Source organism: Plecotus auritus, assembly GCF_963455305.1.
Source record: "Plecotus auritus genome assembly, chromosome: 7".
Classification (NCBI taxonomy): Eukaryota; Metazoa; Chordata; class Mammalia; order Chiroptera; family Vespertilionidae; genus Plecotus; species Plecotus auritus.
This window is the reverse complement of record NC_137774.1, coordinates 132460677-132478008: the sequence shown is the minus strand read 5'-3', so window position 1 is coordinate 132478008 and position 17332 is coordinate 132460677. Positions and strand designations below refer to the sequence as shown.

Genomic DNA, 17332 nt, shown 5'->3' with positions numbered 1-17332 from the left:
TTTGCTTCTTTGTATTTCAATTCTTTGACTTGATTCTTGTGTTCCTCTATTCTGTTTCTGGGTCTCTGTATAATATTTTTTATTTCAGTCAGTGTATGTTTAATTTCTAGTTGGTCCTTTTTCATATCTTCGAGGGTCTCGTTATATTTATCGGCCTTTTCTAGGATATTCTTAAAAAGTCTTATAACCGTGGTTTTGAATTCTATATCCAGTCGTTTGTTTTCCTCCATTTCTTTCGTTTGTGACCTGATTCTTTGACCCCGCATTTTCACTGATTCCCTGAGTTGGTAAGGTAGATATTTGTGCTAGGTTTCCAATAAGGCCCAGTGGGTCTGCTTCCCCAGTTAACCTGAGGTGGACACTCTTGGTGCACCCCTTTGAGGACTGTGTGTACAGCCTTGTTGTAATTAAGTCTTATTGTTGTTGGTATCACTGGGAAGAATTGACCTCTGGGTCAGTTGGCTATAAGGATCAGCTGTGTCTATGCTGGGAGAAGTTCGGTGCTGGAGACAGCCTTATAGGATTAGACTTGCCAAATTGCAATAGGCTCTGTGCTCAGCTTGGATGGGGTGGAGTCTCAGTCTTGGCTTCCTGTCAGCCTTGCCCTTGCGCGCATGTGCGCTTTCAGTCCTCCGCCTTCCCCAGCTCGAGTCTCCGCCCGAGAGTCCAGACTCCCCCCACAAGAGCGTGGGTCTCCAGGGGCTCGCCTGGAACTGGGGTTCACTGCAGTCAGAACTGGGGCTCAGTGCCGTCAGGAGCCTCTGACTCCCTTCCACTAGGGAAAACCTGTGGCAACCTCCGCAGCCTTTGTGCGCACTGGCACGCGCGCGCGTGCGCACTTTCAGTTCTCCGCCTTCCCCGGCTCCCGAGTCTCCGCCCGAGAGTCCAGACTCCCCCCACAAGAGCGTGGGTCCCAGGGGCTCGCCTGGAACTGGGGTTCACTGCAGTCAGAACTGGGGCTCAGTGCCGTCAGGAGCCTCTGACTCCCTTCCACTAGGGAAAGCCTGTGGCAACCTCCGCAGCCTTTGTGCGCACTGGCACGCGCGCGCGTGCGCACTTTCAGTCCTCCGCCTTCCCCGGCTCCCGAGTCTCCGCCCGAGAGTCCAGACTCCCCCCACAAGAGCGTGGGTCCCAGGGGCTCGCCTGGAACTGGGGTTCACTGCAGTCAGAACTGGGGCTCAGTGCCGTCAGGAGCCTCTGACTCCCTTCCACTAGGGAAAGCCTGTGGCAGCCTCCGCAGCCTTTGTGCGCACTGGCCCGCGCGCGCCTTCAGACTTCTGCCTTTCCCAGCTCGAGTCTCCGCCCGAGAGTCCAGACTCCCCCCACAAGAGCGTGGGTCCCCAGGGGTTCGCCCAGAACTGGGGTTCAGTGCAGTCAGAACTGGGGTTCTGTGCAGTCGGAGGCTTCCTTCCCCTTTCCGCCAGAGAAAGTCAGCCAGGCTCTCAGCCGCCCTTCCTCTCTGCGCGCACAAAGCCCCTTTGCCGTACCTCCAATTCTCTGTGAGCTTTTCTTTTTCCTTCTAGTTGTAGAATTTTCACTCAGCCAGCTTTCCTGTGGTTCTGGATGGTGTCTGTTCTGTCTTTTAGTTGTAGTTTTGAAATTGTTGTGCGAGGCAGCAGTTTAGGTGTTTACCTATGCCGCCATCTTGGTTTCTCCCCCCCTACTTCACTCTTATAATAACCTTTGTGATTATACAGGGCCCCCTCAGAAAATCCAGAATAATCTCCCATCTCCATATTCTTAGGTTAGCCCTGGCTAGGTAGCTCAGTTGGTTAGATTGTCCCAATACTCCAAGGTTGTGGGTTCAATCTCCAGTCAGGACACATAGAAGAAGCAACAAATGAATGCATAAATAAGTGGAACAACAAACCAATGTTTCTCTCTCTCTCAAAATCAATCAATTAAAAAAAATGTAAAAAGATTATTAGTTTAATCACACCTGTGAAGTTTTTTTTTAATTTTTTAAAATATTTCTATTGATTTCAGAGAGGAAGGAAGAGGGAGAGAGAGATAGAAGCATCAATGATGAGAGAGAATAATTGATTGGCTGCCTCCTGCACGCCCCCTACTGGGGATCGAGCCCGCAACCCGGGCATGTGCCCTTGACCAGAATCAAACCTGGGACCCTTCAGTCCACAGTCTGACGCTCTATCCACTGAGCCAAACCAACTAGGGCACACCTGTGAAGTTTTCTTTACCAGTGTTAAGATAACATATTCGAAGATACCAGGGATTAGGACATGAACCTCTTTGCAGGGGAAAGGAGGGAGACTACAATCCAACCGGGTCGGCCCCCTACGGCCACTGCCGTGGAGGGTCCTCTGAGATATAGTTCACCTGGAGGATGGGCGTTGTTGACCTGGGTTCTGTGCTGGGGAGAAGGAGGCTGGTGCCTCTGCTAATTACCTCTGGCCACCACCATGATGGCACCACAACATGTCTGGGGCAAGGGGCTTTCACAGAGAGGACAAAGTGGGGTGGGGGGACTGGGTGTGAGAGTTCAGGGGCACTCTGCTGCTGGTGTGTGGTCACAATGCAGCACTTTCTCCTTCTTACCTTGACTGTCCATGGCCTTGATCTCATCAATACAAGAAAATACTTAGTTTCAGCTCTTGAGATGCAAATACATTTTTCAAGGCCTTTTGCATCTAAGAAAAGATTCAGATAGAGTGGATATTATCTTTTAGGACAGGAACGGCTGTAAGAAACATTAAACACTAAGCTTCTTGTCACACTGAGCAGAACAGAGGCGTTTAGCTTCCTATATTCATAGTTTTCTTCCCCTAGCTCCTTTCAACTCATCGCTTCATGTCTCCCTCTTTCTCCATGTTGTCCTCATAAGGGAAGCCCCCTAGCTGAGCCTGACCCCAATGTTTTCCAAACCTTAACATCCTTGTGGGGATGGGTTGCTATTTCCAAGCTGCCAGCAATTTTCTGATTCATCTTTTGGAAAAGATTGCTTTCCTGTTCTTGGAAGAAAAAAAAATGCTTCTGATGTGCTAGAAAGATTGGAAGTGAGGGCTGACACCTCCATTTAAGAGTCCACAATTAAAATTCATGAGCCTTAAAATCCATGGATGTGCCCTGTCCCTCCCAAACCCCAGCTATTCCCAGATAGGTATCCCACACTATCCTTCCCTGATAGGAGGGAAGAAAAGTTGCCATAACAATAGCTTCATAACAGCCTTTGAAGGTTACCAGATAGCAATAAAATATCTTTTATGCCCAGCCCTTGGCTCTTAGGCCACAATCCTGAGGCTAAGCCATCTCTTCCCTGGGGCAAGAGCTGGGTCTATGTATCTGCTCTGTATTTGAGCAGATGAATATTTCAGATGATTCTTTTGGATTCAAGACTGAGTCCTTCAGAGTTGAGAGGCCCATTTTGTTGGTCCTTTGGCACATTGGCTTGTGACATTATAAAAGGCTGGGATTTTCCAAAATTTAAAGGATGTCTATGATTCTTTTCTTGAATTTTTTTGTTGTTGTTGTTTTGTTTTGTAAACAAACAGGGATCAGGCCTAAACCGGCAGTCGGACATCCCCCGAGGGGTCCCAGATTGGAGAGCGTGCAGTCTGGGCTGATGGACACCCCCCCACCACCAGGGCATGAATTTTGCGCACCAGGCCTCTAGTAGCACTATAAAAGTATTTGTTAAATACATTAATAAAGGGGAGATAGTCACTGGGTGGGCAGTTAGCAAGCCCTATCATTAAGCATGGCTATCCTGCATAGTAGTTCTTTATTGTAATAACAGTCTGTGGGACATTACAACCTGATAATAGCTGTACTTCAGGGCATTAATGGAAGGGCTGGTGCCCTTACTTGGCAAGGGCACTTGGCAGCAACCTGGAAAAGCATTGTAAGATGGGCCAGGAGCTAAGCTCCTTAAAATAACAAGGCACAACCACAAGAATGGTAGCAGAGCTGTAGCTGAGATATAGCAACATTTTCCCGCTTCTCTTGCAGCTAGTATGGCTACATGACTAAGCTTTTGCCAACAGAGTGAGCAGAAGTGAAGTGTGCATAGGGAAAACTCCTGGCCTTTTTTTTCTCCTCCTTCCCTCTCCCATGGCAGGGATGGGAATGGTTGGAGCTCCTTTGTGAAGATGGCAGAGCTTCCAGGAAGCCTGGATTCCTGAATGACTGTGTGGGACAGAGCCATCCACTGACCTGGAACACTAACCTGGACTGTTATATGAGAAAGAAAGAAATTTCTACTTTGAGCCATTACATTTTGGGACATGTTCATTCCAACCTTTTACCTTAACTAATATAATTACTTTCATAATTTAAAATACTATATTTTAAAAACACATTTGCTTATAATATGCATAAAATATTTCTGGGAGGATATTTGGGAAATTATAATAACACTGGAGGCCCAGTGCACATGAAATTGTGCACAAGTAGCTCGCTTCCGCTTGCCTCAGCTGGCTGCCCCACCCATCGCAGCTCGTAGCTTGCTGCCCTGCCCTCCGCCACTCATAGCTCTCTGTGCCACTAGTAGCTCGTGCCCTGCCCCGCCCACCGCGTGTGTTACGGTGTCAAGGCCACGGGCCTTTTATATAAGAGATACCTGTAGAGTGGTAGGAGAGAATTTTATTTTGTTTTGTTATCCCATATCCTATATAATAAAACCCTAATATGCAAATTGACAGAACGGCGGAATGACCAGTCACTATGATGCGTACTGACCATCAGGGGGCAGATGCTCAATGCAGGGGCTGCCTCCTGGTGGTCAGTGCACTCCCACAGGGGGCGTGCCGCTCAGCCAGAAGCCGGGCTCATGGCTGGCGAGTGCAGCAGTGGTGGTGGGAGCCTCTCACACCTCGCAGCAGTGCTAAGGACCCCTCGGGGGATGTCAGCTTAGGTCTGCCTGCCTAATCGCCCGTAACTGCTTGCCTGCCTGCCTGATTGCCCCTAACCGCTCACCTGCCTGCCTGATCGCCCCTAACCATCTCTGCCTCTGCCCCCACTGCCACGGCTTCATCTGGAAGGTCATCCTAGAATGATGTCCGAAGGTCGTTCGGCTGTCTGGTCTAATTAGCATATTATGCTTTTATTATTATAGATGGAGCAAGGGAGGACATTGTGAGATTGATAGTTCAGAGTTTTTCCAAAATCTAATGACTATTTGAAATTGTAATTTTATTCTTGCTTTATCTTTTCTTTTTCCATCCAGTGACTCCTTTTACAAACTCTGGCCCCTGGGAAAACACTAACCCTCTTAGTTGGAGTATGCTGATGGCATTTCCCCTCCTAGGCTTCCTTGAACTCTATGCATTTCCCCCAGGAGAGTGTGTCAGATGAAATATTTGTCAAATTAGTAAAGGGAAAAGGATCCAAATAGCTTCGGAAACCACATTTTAATAGTTTGAAAGTTAGAACATTAAAAAACTCATGCATTGTTGGTTCCAGTTTAATCATCCGCTGTGGTTCTGAGCTGCCCAGCAAACTAAGCTTCATACTGGCCCCTGAGGTTCCCTCGCACAGTCTGATGTAGCTCGTCCAGCCTTAATGCCAGGATTTCCTGTGGGATTCATCCGCATCCCGGCCAGATTGAGTGTTGCTGCTTTCTGGGTGCACATGGCCTGTGACTCACCTCTCAGGTGCCACCTTGTCATGAAGTACTTGCCCCCTCCCCGCCCCCAACCAAAGGCTGCAACCACAGTTTGTGGATTCTCTAGGACACTTAACACTGCCAGCCTGATGTCACAGTTATTTGGGTCCATGTCACATGCCCTTGGAGACAGAGAGCATGTCTTAACCATCTTTGCCTCTTGGCAGCCTCTGGCCAGTGCTGGGCACATAGTAGGTGCTCATGAATGTGTATTGCACCAAATGTGTAGAGGGGTTGAAGAAACCAATCAAAGCTGGAGAGTCTTCTGTCAAAAATGTCAGTAAATCACAGCCTGTTGGTAAATTACAGCCTGTTGGCCAAGTTCACCCGCTGCTTGTTTTGGCAAGATCATGAGGTAAGAATTCTTTCACATTTTTAAACGATTGAGAACAATCAAAAGAGGAATATTTCATGATATATGAAAATGATATGAAATTCAAATTTCAGAGTTCATAAAGTTTTATTGGAGTCCAGCCACACATTCACTTACATATTCTAATATTTGAGAAAATGAAACAACCTACGACACAAAGTATGATAATTGTTTTGATCAAGAAGTAAGAAAGTGCTCAGAGAACAGTGAGAATACCTTACCTTGCCTAGGTGGCATCAGGGAAGGCTTCTCAGAGGAGGTAACATTTTCTTTTTTTTTTTTTTAAATATATTTTATTGATATTTCACAGAGAGGAAGGGAGAGGGACAGAGAGCTAGAAACATCGATGAGAGAGAAACATCGATCAGCTGCCTCCTGCACACCTCCCACTAAGGATGCGCCCGCAACCAAGGTACATGCCCTTGACCGGAACCGAACCCGGGACCCTTCAGTCCGCAGGCCGACGCTCCATCCACCGAGCCAAACCGGTTTCGGCAAGGTAACATTTTCTTTAAAAAATTTATATATATATATATATATATATATATATATATATATATATATATATATATATTGTATTTATTTCAGGGAGAAAGGGAGGAGAGAGAGATAGAAACATTAATGATGAGAGAGAATAATTGAGTGGCTGCCTCCTGAACGACTGGGGATCAAGCCTGCAACCCAGGCATATGCCATAACAAGGAATCGAACCGAACCATGACCTCCTGGTTCATAGGTCAACGCTCAACCACAGAGCCACTGTGGCCGGGCGAGGTGACATTTTCCAGTGAGACCTGAAGGACAAGTAGGTATCATATCAGTGAAGAATAGGGGACTTTTTTTAAAAAAATATATTTTATTGATTTTTTACAGAGAGGAAAGGAGAAGGATAGAGAGTTAGAAACATTGATGAGAGAGAAACATCAACCAGCTGCCTCCTGCACATCCCCCCCTGGGGATGTGCCCACAATCAAGGTACATGCCCTTGTCTGGAATCGAACCTGGGACCCTTGAGTCCGCAGGCCAACGCTCTGTCCACTGAGCCAAACCGGTTAGGGCAGAATAGGGGACTTTTACAAACTTCTATCTTTTGTAAGCCGTTGTTATTTGAGGGTCTCTGTAACATGCATGCAGACCTTCATCATAGTGACTACATTCTTTGTGCCAGAACAGACACTTCCTTAAGCAGGTGGCAGGACCTGCTTTTCCTGTGGATTGGAAGTCAGAGCCACAGGATGGACCAGTGTTCGGAAGAACTTGGAGCTCCTGGATAGAGGACTCTGGGTTGCTGGCTGTTTCTCTTTAGGGAGGTTTTCTTTGGGTGGCCCTTGAATATCTTAAAAACGTACAAAAACAGAAGGCTTGTTACATGCTGATACCCCTGCAGTTTCTCAGACAAGTCTCTCTCTGTGAGTGTACTGTGTATCTTGAAGACTTTCTCAGTCTTTGAGCTCCTTGACAAAACTCTCTTCTAGTGCCTGGTTTGGGGAGGGTTCCCCCTAACATCAGCAATGGGCGAGAGCCTCCTTGCCACTTTTGTTTTCAAGGTACCGTAGTTTTCTGTGTATAAGACGCCCCCCCCCCCCGACTCTTTTCCAACCCAAAATTAAGAAATCAATATTTTAAACATTTTGCTGGTTTTCCTCTTAAGGCCTTCTTTTCTGGCATCTTTAGGAGTTGTTCTTCCTGTTTTCTCCACTGCCTGATCATACACTCAGTGGGAGGAGGTCCACATTGTCTCTCTGCAGCTCTATTTCCATGCTATTTTGCATAGCTGATTACATTCAGTTTGAATTTTGCAGAGTAAGACAATTGCTTACCGGTATTTATCTTCTTATTTTTTGACATCTTTATGGGCTCAGAATGCTCCAGTCCCTGTTGCATCTGCACACTCTCCACCTCCACCTCCAATTACAGCATCAGCTGACATCAGTAACAATAAGGCTTGTGATTGGAGGAAGCCTGTTTGACAAGGTATGGGCAGCTATGCACCTGCATGCCTCCCTCCTAGGCTGACTGGCTGACTTCCATGTATAAGATGCCCCTCGATTTTCAGTCTAATGATTTTAGAAAAAAAAATAGCATCTTATACATGGAAAAATATGGTAATGAATTATTTTTGAGGCTTAGTGAGTTTGTTTGCAAGGAGGCTGAGAAGACTTAGCTTTAGTGTCTCTTCTGACATCTGTCACCTACATCCCAGGTAGCTCAGACATCCCAGCTGATCTTTAAAACAAGGATGATGTGGCTCTGGTCAGGTTAGCTCAGTTGGTTAGTGTTGTCTTTTTTTAATTTTAATTTTTATTGATTAAGGTATTATATGTGTGTCCTTATCCCCCCTGTTGCCCCCCCCCTCCCCCGCTCATGCCCTCACCCCCTGGTGTCTGTGTCCATTGGTTATGCTTATATGCATGCATGCAAGTCCTTTGGTTGATCTCTCCCCTTTACCCCCACCCTCCCCTACTTTCCCTCTGAGGTTTGAGCATCTGATCGATGCTTCTGTGTCTCTAGATCTGTTTTTGTTCATCAGTTTATGTTGTTCATTATAACCCACAAATGAGTGAGATCATGTGATATTTCTCTTTCTCTGACTGACTTATTTCACTTAGCATAATGCTCTCCAGTTCCATCCATGCTGTTGCAAACGATGGGAGTTCCTTCCTTTTTATAGCAGCGTAGTATTCCATTGTGTAGATGTAGCACAGTTTTTTAATTCACTCATCTGCTGATGGGCACCTAGGCTGTTTCCAAATCTTAGCTATTGTAAATTGTGCTGCTATGAACATAGGGGTGCATATATCCTTTCTGATTGGTGTTTCTAGTTTCTTGGGATATATTCCTAGAAGTGGGATCACTGGGTCAAATAGGAGTTCCATTTTTAGTTTTTTGAGGAAACTCCATACTGTTCTCCACAGTGGCTGCACCAGTCTGCATTCCCACCAGCAGTGCACAAGGGCTCCTTTTTCTCCGAATCCTCACCAGCACTTGTCACTTATTGATTTGTTGATGATAGCCATTCTGACAGGTGTGAGATGGAACCTCATTGTCGTTTTGATTTGCATCTCTGGGATGATTGGTGACTTTGAGCATGTTTTCATATGTCTCTTGGCCTTCCTTATATTCTCTTTTGAAAAGTATCTATTTAGGTCTGTTGCCCATTTTTTGATTGGGTTGTTTATCTTCCTTTTGTTAAGTTGTATGAGTTCCCTGTAAATGTTGGAGATTAAACCCTTATCGGTGATAACATTGGCAAATATGTTTTCCCAAGCAGTGGGCTTTCTTGTTGTTTTGTTGATGGTTTCTTTTGTTGTGCAGAAGCTTTTTATTTTGATGTAGTCCCATTTGTTTATTTTCTCTTTAGTTTCCATTGCCCTAGGGGCCGTATGGGTGAAGATATTGCTTCAGCATATGTCTGAGATTTTGCTGCCTGTGGATTCCTCTAGGATTTTTATGGTTTCCCATCTTATGTTTAAGTGCTTTATCCATTTTGAGTTTATTTTTGTGTATGGTGTAAGTTGGTGGTCTAGTTTCATTATTTTACATGTATCTGTCCAATTTTTCCAACACCATATACTAGTATGTTGTCTTAATAAGCCAAGGTTGCAGGATCAATCCCCGGTCAGGGCACATGCAAGAATCAACCGGTGAGCAGTGGGTCTATCTCTCTCTCTCCCTTTCTCTCACTCTCTCTCTGTCTTCCCCAAGTCAGTAAATAAAAATTAAAAAATTAAGCCCAGCCAGTGTGACTCAGTGGTTGAGGCTCTACCTATAAACCAGGAGGCCACGGTTTGATTCCTGGTCAGGACATGCTAGGGTTGTGGGCTTGATCCCCAGTAGGGGGTGTACAGGAGGCAGCTGATCAATGATTCTCATCTTGATGTTTCTATCTCTCTTCCTCTGCTTTCTGAAATCAATGAAAAACAAAAACAAAACAAAACAGGACAATGCAACATCAGCTCTGTGAGGAACTTTAGACCAGAACTAAATGCCAGATATAATTTTTACTTTAAAAATTAATGACAGCCTCTGCTCAGCATGAAGATGTGTTTTTTTTCTTCCAGTGATTCATAATTCACTCCAAAAACTCATTTTGTCATGCATAGGAGCCATGTAAATATGAAAAGCCAGCCAAACAAATTAGTCAGTAGAGTGATAAATACGTTTTCATTAACTGGCCCCACTGTTGATTCATGTAAATCAATGAAGAGATGAAGAAATGCTGGAATAATTGAGCAGATGCAAACGTTTTCGTAACATGATTAACTTCTTACTCATGTCTCCAGGATGCAATAAATTTGTAACCTTAAGTGAGAATACTGTAGCAAACATTTGTCATTTTTGGTTGTCCTTCCTATTTTGGTGAGTCCAAGATGTATGGCTTCTCCCTCTGGAAGCTGGAGGGGAGCAGATAAGTCCCATCTGGACTCCTTGGACATCTGACCAAGGCTCTGTCAATAGAGGCCCTCTGCCGAGACTTTGGCTCTTCAGGGAGTGACAACAAGGCCAGAGATAGTCAGAGATCATTGAGGATGACTGGGTGGGATTGAGCCTTGAGCAGATGGTAACAAGTGATGATGCCAGGGCCAGCATCACCCTGACTGAACCTCTGCTGGGATCTATAGTTCCTGTATCCAAGGCTAACTCACCAATTTTCCTGAAATTCTTTGAGACACCTGGTTTCCTTCCAATACATTTTCCCCTGTAAATTTAGCTGGTATTGGTTTTATAATTTTTAAAAACACTAACTGTTTCATAGTCTATGTGAGAATAAGATACATGACATTATTCTGTACCTGGGCCAATTCTAGACTAGGAAGAATTTATTTAAAAACAATAGTTATTTCAAGAGTCCAACTGACAGGAAAGCATGCATTCTACAAAGAATGTTGTGCTGTAACATGTTTGTTCAGTGCATTTAATTGTAACTTATCCTTTCAGTGGACAAAGGACTAATCAGGGACAGGTTATAGTCTCCAAGGGCCTACAATTCAAAGAGACCTTGAAACCATCTCATCCAAACCCCTCATTTTACAAATAAAATTTGAATTCAGGCTAGCTAAATGATTTACCCTAAATTGCATAGCCCATTAGTGGAAGAGCAGGGATTATATTCAGTCACCACTCTTGGAGAATTGTGCTATTTGGCAGGAAAGACAGGTGGGGTGGGGGAGGGAGTAGCACAGACAGGTATCTAGTTTGCAAACCTGAGATAAAAAAGTGTCTCTTTGGTTCTGAGGTCTGGGCAGTCACACAATCAGGTCATGAGGTCAAACCATTTCCACAAAGAAAGTCTGACTAGGTGTTGAGATGCTGCTGGAACTCAGGGTTGGCTATGAATTGGATAGTCTTAGAGCCAGGGCCGATCTGAGGACAAGGAGCCTACTTTAAAAAAAACAAACACCCTGTTGGGCAGTTACAATCGTGTTCTCTGAGTTCCTGTGTCTCTGCCAGCGCTGCCCGATGGCCTCCTAGCCACTGAGCCCTGTAGGCAAGAGGTTACAGCAGGGGCTGACGACCCTCATGATGTCTGGCGACAAAGGAATTCCTGCCTTCCCTGAATCAACCTTTTCAAATGGGTAGGGACCATCCACGGAGCAGCTGGCACAGTGTAGGAAGACTTGAGGTAGAAGCTGTCCCTGGAGTTCCCCAGTGGCTGCCTGTACAACACACCCACGGTGAAATTCCTCACTCCCTGCTACCACCCCAATGTAGACACCCAGGTTAACAACAGCTTAGACATCCTAAAGGACAAGTGGTCTGCCCTAAGGACGTCAGGACCATCCTGCTCTCTATCCAGAGCCTGGTAGGAGAACATCAATAGCCCGTTGAACACACATGCTGCCGAGCTCTGGAAAAACCCCACAGCCTTCAAGAAGTACCTATGAGAAAACTGTGCAAAGCAAGTCTCCAGCCAAGAGCCTGGGCTGTCCAGCCACTCTCCTTGTGCTGTCTGTACCCTTAGATAGCCTGTCCTTGCCTTGATTTCTGGATTTCTGTATAGGACCCTGTGTCTTCAGCTGTGGTGTCTTATTTGTTTTGTGTCTGTTTCTTAAATTAAGTCTCTGGTTAAGCCCTTGTGCTGAATATATTAAATAAATACATTTGGAATTAAAAACAAACAAACACCCTGTTGGTACTCGTCAACTTTTTAAAACGTTCACGAATTCAGCTTTAACTTCTGAAATATCCCCTCTTCTTTTGGTCTGCATGTGGACATGCCTAGAAGAATCTCGTTTCCATTGGACTTCTCATCAATCGGTGAGGCTATCCGGTCGGTAGGTAGAATTATTCCTTCAGTTTGAGGTGTTTGCTTTACACTTCGGGCTGATAATAGTTATATATCCTCCCACCCACCCCCTGCCCCCAGAACTAATAAATCATTTGGGAGGATGGAATTTGACTCATTTCGGCTTGAAAATAGATATTTAAGATAAAACTACTGTCTCAGGCATCACTACTATGCAGCATGCTTTAATGTTACGTTTTGACAGATGGGATGTGTCAAAAGCACTGATGTACTTCAGGATAACTCATCTTTCCTTCATGTTATTGCCATTTAGAGTTGCTTTTTATCATTTGATTAACTCCCACTATAGATCTTACTATTTTTTAAAATTGTGAAGCTGGATGAGCAAAGGATCTGCCGTTTGAAAAAACACCAAAACAGTCACACACACACACACACACACACACACACACACACACACACACACACCCTATCTCCAAAGGAGGCTGGTGACTATGTAAGGAATGGGTGAAGTTGGGGTTGGGGGAGGACTAAGGGGTAGGTTTTCCAGCACAGAAAAGACTGGAGAATCCAGGCAAAACTGGGATAAGCCTTAGTAGGAAAAGTCCAGCATATGTTACTCCAGGAAAAAGGAGCCTTTAATCAAGAACCTTTCCTATAAAGAAAGAAAACTAAGAAATGATCACCTGGTTAAGATACAATATTAAAAATATTTTTAATACTTGTAAATATTTGGTGAGTGTTTTTACAGAGTAGTATGATGAAAATAACTAATTATTATATTCATTATAATCATTGTATTATAGGTTATTTGATGGTCTACAGATTTAAATTGAGGATGTTCTGTCTTAAAGAATGGGGAGGTTAAGATCTAAAAAATTAAGAATTGATGTCACTTTCAGTTTTGCTTCCAATTCAAAGGAAATTATTTTAAACATGAAATGTTAAAATGTATTATGAGGCCTGCACTAGTGGATAGCGCCTTTTAAAGACTGGCGCCTTTTAAAGACTTTTCCTCCTTTCTTGCTTTAATCTCCTACTGGAGGCCCGTTGCACAAAGAGATTCGTGCAATAGGCCTTCCTTCCCTTGGCTTCCAACACCGGTTTTCCTCCGGCACCCGGGACCCAGGCCTTTGCTCTGGCAGAGTCTCCCACCTTTGCTGCAGGCTCTGGCAGAGTCTGCCACCTTTGCTGCAGGCTCTGGCCAGAGTCTGCAGCCTCCGTCTTCGCTGCGGACGCAGGCCAAAGTCTACCATCTTCGTCTCCGCTGTGGCTGGAGTGCCGCTCCTGTAAATCCCTTTCCCCGCCCCTCCCTCTCATAGCAGGTGTCCTGCCCTGCCCGGCCACTCCACGCCTAGAGCGGTTGGGCGGCCACCATCTTTGTCCTTCTAATTTGCATATTTCCTCCTAATTGGCTGGTGGGCGTTGCAGAGTGATGGTCAATTTGCATGTTTCTCTTTTATTAGTGTAGATTTCTGCTCCCTAGGATCGAATCCCAAATAGACCACCTGTTCCCAGACCTCCTCTAGGAACTTGAACTAAGACAGAGAGATATATAGGGCATGATATTTGCCTATAGGGGTCTTATAAGTTTAGATAGAGTATTTGGACATACATTTTTAGAAAACAATAAAATGAAACTAAAAGGTATATTTTAATTAAATGACACATAAATAGTATAGATTCTACTCCATTATGTTACTGTAGATTTTATTAAATTTTAGTAATTATTCTTCCAGCTCTGGTAATTCTAATTAGGAAGCTTTAGTTCTTTCAGAATTATTTGTTTTTTGATATTTTATTAATCTCATATCTCTCTGAAGCTTTCTGTTCTCAGCTACATATGAAGAGGTGAGACTGGGTACATTTTGTACCATATTCTTAGTAATCTGTAATTATATCCTGTCATTTAAATGATATTCTATTCAACTTTACAGAGCTTAAACATCCCTTAACATTTTACTTCTCCTTATACTAAATGGAACACTTTGGTCTCGATAAAATTATCTTAAAAGTTGACATGAGAGTAAACAAAATGAATTAAAGTTATTGTTTTGTACTGGGGCCAATATTTTAAAGGAAAAAGAATTTAGTATTTTAATTGCAGATTAGTAAGATAATATATTTTTTTAAATATATTTTATTGATTTTTTACAGAGAGGAAGGGAGAGGGATAGAGAGTCAGAAACATCAATGAGAGAGAAACATCGATCAGCTGCCTCCTGCACACCCCCCACTGGGGATGTGCCCACAACCAAGATACATGCCCTTGACCGGAATCGAACCCGGAACCTTTCAGTCCGCAGGCCGACGCTCCATCCACTGAGCCAAACCGGTTTCGGCGACTAGTAAGATAATATTAAGAAAAATTATGAGGAAATAACATCATTGATAGAAACATACTATCAAAATTTCTTATTTTAATGAAAAATTTTTAATGATTGGCCCTATTAGAGAAATACTTTACAATAATTGTAGCATTCATAAAGTTTTGTATTCAGTTCTTTGTTGAGCGAATTTTGAAGCTTTAAAAAGTTATCTTGAGACATTAGCTAGTCACATGTAGTATTCTGGAATTATAAGCAAGAGATCTTCAGCCGCCACAGGACAGGGCTCCAAAGGAAGGTTGTTTTCCTGGTTCCCTTTCTCAAGTCACTGCGTTTTGTTCCAGCCTTGTTCAGATCAGGAAACCTCGGTAGCCCTGTTTATGAAAGAGCTCACTATAGAACTCCTTAAAATATCAAGTTTTTAAAATGTTTTTATTATTTTCTAAGCCTTTTTGAAATACATTTTATGAAAACAGGGCATTGTTTGGATTTGCATTTCAGAATCTGGGCAAGACCTTTCTTTCATGCTACGTTTTGATTTGTACTTTCTTCCAAGCCCTGTGACAGTAAGGATTTGTCTTAAGAGGCAATGATGATGTGCCTCACTGTGGGTCTTTTACATTTATTTTTGCCATGCTTTCAGTGGTGGGACCTTACTGTGAACACTCCTGTTCTTCAATTCTAGGAATTTTTCTTTCATTATTTTTTTGATAATTTATCTGTTTCTATTTTCTCTCTTCTGTTTTTCTGGGCCTTCTGTTTTTTAGCATGTTGATCTTCTTGGATTAATCATATATGTAATTTCTTTCCTGTTTTCATCTCTTTGTCCTTTTTGTTCTACTTTTGGTAAGATTTCCTCACTTTATCTTTCAACTTCATAAGTGATTTTTTTCATTGCCAGCATCATACTTTAATTAATTAATTAATTTTAACAACTGAGATTTATGGAATATAAAAAATATTTCATATACACAATTGTCAGCAGAATTCAGGCATGTAGGTAGTATAATACAAGGTGGTTTATCAAGCAGTTCATTGAATAGATTATGCTGCTAAGGACATTGAGCATAGCCACTATACATTGATCATTGATTTTTCGTTGTTAATCTTCATCTGAGGGTATTTTTTCCACTGATTTTTAGAGAGAGTGGAAGTAAGGGAGGGAGGGAGTGGGGGAGAGAGAGAGAGAAAGAAACATTGATTGGGGAGAGACACATGGATATGTTGCCTCCTGCTCCAGCCCCCATTGGGGCGGGAGATCAAACCTGCAACCCAGGCATGTGCCCTTGACCGGGAATCAAACTTGAGACCCTTTGATGTGTGGGCAGATGCTCTAGCCATTGAGCAACACCAGCCAGGATGATCATGGATTTAAAAAAAATTTTTTTTTTTTTAAATATATTTTATTGATACTTTTACAGAGAGGAAGGGAGAGGGATAGAGAGCTAGAAACATCGATGAGAGAGAAACATCGATCAGCTGCCTCCTGCACACCTCCCACTGGGGATGTGCCCGCAACCAAGGTACATGCCCTTGACCGGAATCGAACCCGGGATCCTTCAGTCCGCAGGCCGACGCTCTATCCACTGAGCCAAACCGGTTTCGGCTTAAAAAAATTTTTTAATGAGATCTAGCATTTCCAAAAACTCTTTCTTGGTATCTAAATATTCTTTTTCTATTAACAACATCTATATAATCATCACACACATATATCATCTTCTTTAATCTCTCTAATGTTATTAATAAGATCATTTTGAAATTTTCTTTTCAATATCTCTGAATTCATATTTTCCACACCACATTCTCACAGTTTTAAATATAGTGGAAGAGAGTCTTGAAAAATGTAAGCAGAAATTCCAGAGTCTCATCTCATTGGCTCTTATTGGCTCATCTCGGGTTATTTGCTCATTCTTAAACCAGTCACATGTAGGGTGACCACACTTTCTCAGTTGGGAGTGGATCAGTGTTTTTCACTAGAGTAGACAGAGAGTCAGTTTCATCTGTCTGAAACTGAGAGTGGGAGAAGAGTGGGCTTTCAAAAAATCTAGAAGGCTGTTAACTAGGAAAAGAGCAAATGTGCTTACTTGTTATTCTGAAACAACTTGGCCTGGAGGCCAAAAGCCAATGCCTGAATTCAGTATCCCACATTGTTATACCTATTTCTAACCTAATCGATTTTTAAATCCTTTCTCCATCTTAGACTTCTCTTTTCCCTCCTTCGTTGTGCATTTTGGTAGAGAACAAGCAGCTTAGATTATAGAGTACCATTGTTTAGTATTTTCTAGTTGATTCACATTAGTTTCTGAATATGTAGAGTTCATTAATCACTCTCTATATAGTGAGCTTCTACTACAATAATTCTTAAGCCTTTATTGAACATTAGAATCACTAGGAAAGCTTAAACATTCTGATGCCCGGCCACACCCCAGACTAACTGGGATGAGGAGATGGGAACTCTGGCACCAGTCTTTTTTTAAGCTCCCCAGGGTGATTCTAATGCGCAGCCAGAGAGGAGAACAACTGCTCTACATGTGACAAATCTCCTTACAATATGACCTCAGTGGTTGCAGGTTTCCTCAAGGTATGTCGTTTTAGAAAATGAATTTGAGGCTTATCTCCATCATTTGCCTCTGGCTAACCTTGTTCACTTTCATATGGGATAACTCATCAAGTCCCATCAGAGAAAGCAACCTGGGGCAAAACAGCATAATTATTGAGGTTTCTGATGAAAGTGGTTATATTAATTCTAAGTAAAATCTTGTTTC

At 43.3% G+C, this 17332-nt stretch overlaps 1 pseudogene across 1 annotated transcript; it reads left to right on the top strand.

Annotated features, from left to right (window-relative positions):
• Nucleotides 1-5894: 5894 nt before the first annotated feature.
• Nucleotides 5895-11959, top strand: LOC308254490 (ubiquitin-conjugating enzyme E2 C-like; annotated as a pseudogene). Its single transcript has 2 exons — nucleotides 5895-5975; nucleotides 11466-11959. The product of its transcript is annotated as a ubiquitin-conjugating enzyme E2 C-like (transcript).
• Nucleotides 11960-17332: the final 5373 nt, after the last annotated feature.